Source organism: Dermochelys coriacea, chromosome 17 (assembly GCF_009764565.3).
Source record: "Dermochelys coriacea isolate rDerCor1 chromosome 17, rDerCor1.pri.v4, whole genome shotgun sequence".
Classification (NCBI taxonomy): domain Eukaryota; kingdom Metazoa; phylum Chordata; order Testudines; family Dermochelyidae; genus Dermochelys; species Dermochelys coriacea.
In genome coordinates this window covers 21,944,135-21,947,767 of record NC_050084.1, presented here as the reverse complement: position 1 = coordinate 21,947,767, position 3,633 = coordinate 21,944,135, and the positions used below count along the sequence as shown (strand labels likewise).

At 53.2% G+C, this 3,633-nt stretch overlaps 1 long non-coding RNA gene across 1 annotated transcript; it reads left to right on the top strand.

The window, feature by feature from the left end:
• Positions 1-1,360: 1,360 nt before the first annotated feature.
• Positions 1,361-3,180, top strand: LOC122457017. The gene is made up of 3 exons (XR_006276271.1): positions 1,361-1,453; positions 2,349-2,392; positions 3,100-3,180. It is a non-coding gene; the product is annotated as an uncharacterized LOC122457017 (long non-coding RNA).
• Positions 3,181-3,633: the final 453 nt, after the last annotated feature.

Sequence of the window (3,633 nt, the reverse complement as noted above, 5' to 3'; positions counted from 1 at the left end):
CACTAGTGACATGTCAATGGGCTGTGTATTTACCTGGTTGCTATGGCGATTGCAGTCCACAGGAGTTGAGCATGACAACACTTAACCCTTGCAAGACCAGGCTCCCAGAGGGCAGCAGGTGAGTGTTCAGGGATGTGTAATTCTACACCCCTGTGCCAGGCATTGAACTTGAGACCTCTGAGTCCAAACATGTGACCTTCTATTGTCTGAGTTAAAAGACCCACCTCTGGTAGTCAAGACTGTAGTAGGCTCATCAAGCTCTATATGGGGCCCAACCCCGTGAGACGGCCGGGGTGCTGGAATCAGGGAAGCTGGAACTAGGGGTGCTGGGGGTGTGGCCGTACCCCCAGGCTTAAAGTGGTTTCCATCATACACTGGGTTTACAGTTCTGTTCAGTGGCTTTCAGCACCCCCACTATAACACTTGTTCCAACGCCCCTGTGAGACGGGGACAGAGCCTCCCGCTGATTGGGTTACACATGCAAAGGGCTGGAGTCCTGCTGAGTGTCCACCATGGATTTGGATCCAGATCCATTGGACACAGACATTAATCTTTCCCTGGAGGAAACCTAGCATGAGACTCAGCAATAGACACTTCCCTTATAGACACCAATGTGTCTCCCCCCTTGCCTATAAGGATCCAGCTAGTGCCTGCTTGGCGCCTCCAGGAGACAGAGAACAAAGCGTTCAGAACCCAGGAGTGCATGTTTAGTGGAGTGCTGGGTGGAGCGCTCCAGGGGGACACCACTGCTAGGAACCTGCGGTAGCCCCGCTGCTGGGGAAGGCGGATTTGCTGAGCCCTGGGATGCACGCGGTGGGTGTTGCATCCCCATTGTGTGGTGTGGGCTCTGGGAATTGTGCTCTTGCTGGGTATAATCCCAAATGACTCTCGGCAGGTGCTTGCCCTCCAGCCCTGGACGTCACAGCCTCATGGAGTCCCCTGTAGTCACTGGTGGGTCATAGAGGTAACGGGCTATTTGTGAGTCTGTTTTCACTGATTGGAGATTCTTGGGGTCTGCAGCATTTGGCCTCCTGTCAGCTGTGTCTTAGAATTATTATTCTGGCAGCTGCCTGGTCTTTGAGCTCCTTGCTTTGTTTCATTACTTGGTAGAAGCCAATTGGTTTCTATTGCACAACGTTTGTTCCTTATCTGCCCAGGGACTGAAAGGTTGGCTCTTTCTGTTAAGAAAGAAAAAGGGCAGATTTGTTTTGCCGTCCCTGGATTGGGGTGTGATGTTTTTAAAATTTATTTAGAGAAATCGTAACTAAATATTGTTTTTTCCCTAGGTAAGACGGGGATCTGGGCCCCTGCCTCTGCCCTTCCCACCAACGAATGCAAAGCCCCAGCTATGCAGCTACCATGTCACAGTGAATAATGAAATGACACGCCACAGCCGGACAGCACTGGTCAGCTACCAGGAGCAAGGGGAGAGCAGATCACAGACCAGTCTCAAGTGAGTAGGTGATATCTTAATAAGGCCACAGCCCCTGTCAGATCTACCTATCTGAGGTATTTATCTGGTCCCTCTCACCACCCCGTCTGAGCACCTCACATGCCTTCATTTAGCCTCACAACCTCGCATGGCAGGGCAGTGCTAAAATCCCCATTGTGCAGACAGGGAACCAAAGCTCAGAAAGACTAAGGGACTTGGCCAAGGTCACATAAGAAGTCTGTGGGAAAGCAGGGACTTGAACCTGTCTCCTGAGACCCAAGTGAGGGGCCTAACCACCTAACAGGACTAACCTTCTCCCTAAGGGCAAGGGAGTGGGGAGAATGTGTAGGGAGTAGGAAATGGGAACTGCACCTAAGGGTCTTTTCTCACTAGTGTATCACCAGCACAGCTGGGTGGGTTGTCAGCCACAGGGATCAAATCTGGGGCCTCTGGATCAGTATCGAATGAGCCTCTACCACCTGAGCTAAAGGACGTGGCTCTCATAGCTCCGGCTGTAGCAGGCTCATCGATCTCCGGCTAGCCTAGCCACTGCTGTCTGTTGCAGAGGCAGGAATTGAACCCCCACCTCCCAGTCTAGCTCTTTAAGCTAGGACTAGCTGGCTTATCAAAGCTACCCCTATGAACCCAACTAGAATCCAATGGTCTCAAGTTGCAGTGGGGTAGGTCTAGGTTGGATATTAGGAAACACTATTTCACTAGGAGGGTGGTGAAGCACGGGACTGGGTTACCTAGGGAGGTGGTGGGATCTCCATCCTTAGAGGTTTTTAAGGCCCGTCTTGACAAAGCCCTGGCTGGGATGATTTAGTTGGGGTTGGTCCTGCTTTGACTAGATGACCTCCTGAGGTCTCTTCCAATCCTAATCTTCCATGATTCCATGAAACCCTCTTGTTTGCAGCGCTACTGAAATGAACCACCAGGCCCTGAAGCTGAAGGAGGAGGGTGAGAATAAACTACCTTGCGGTGGGCTGGAGCAGGGGTAGGGGGAGCAGAGGGTGAAGGGGAAGGCACATTCCAGTGCAGAGCAGTGGCTGCAGAGCCCAGAGACAGTGATTTAGGGAGCCCCCAAACAGGCCAGATTATTCCCTCTGTGACAGGCGGGGACCTAGATCTGGTATGTGGCGGTGTTGGGGGAACTCCAGAGCCATTGGGGGTGACCATGGGGCTCTGGGTTGGTTGTGAGGAGGGGACTAGATCTGGTGTGGATGGGTATCGGGGGAGCTCTGGATCCATTGGCGGGATCTGGGGGGCTCTGGGTTGGATGTGAGTTCATGATGTACTGCACCCAGCGCCAGTATTAGCACTGATAAGTAACAATCCCTCACAGGACGTGTATCACACCCTGTACACAGCACACGCCTGGGTACTGGTGAGTTTACCTGTTCACATTCCTATCAACACAGCCTGCTGCTCTTTCCAAGCTGTTGTATGACTCCATCTGACAGCCCCTGTGAGACCCTGCGTCACAGCCAGCTGGGGAGCGGGCAGGCCTTCCCTTGGCAACCCATCAGTGTCATTCCCCTGTTGGCTGGCGGGAGTCGCTGTTGGTCCCTGGTAGCTGCTCCCCACCCCAGGATGGCTGTGCCAGGACTTCTGTGCCAAGGAGCAGCCTGTCTGATTCAGTGACGTTTCCTTTCCCTCCCTTGCAGAGTGCGGGCTCTGCCACCGGGCTGACTCTGACCCTGACACCTATGGGCAGAAATGCCAGTGGGGTAAGCTGTGTGTGCACGAGAACTGCCTGGTGAGTAACTCTCCCTTTCCCTGGGGGCTGATGGTTCTCCTGAGGGGTTGGGCCGATCTGCCTGCATCTCAGTGACCCACTCAATGAGACTCCCACTACTCCCTTTGCAGGGTCCCTGGGTGGAGTCCTGGCCCCACCGAAGTCCATGAGCCAAGATTTCACCTGCTATTATTATACTGCACCTCCTTGGGCCACCGCTCAATGCTCCTGCTTGGGTGCAGTCAGCCCTTTCCTAGATCCTGCAGCACAGAGAGATGATTGCTCCTCTCTGCGGGACCCTTGTGATCGTCTCTAGGCTGCCCTCCTGTGTGCCAGAGAACGTCTTGGAGTTAATCCTTTTTTGAACTAGATCAGATCTTGTAGAAACATGTCCAATCTTGGTTTTAAAATTCCCGGGGAAAGAGAGTCCATTCCAGAGCCTGGGAAGTCGCTCAAATGGCTA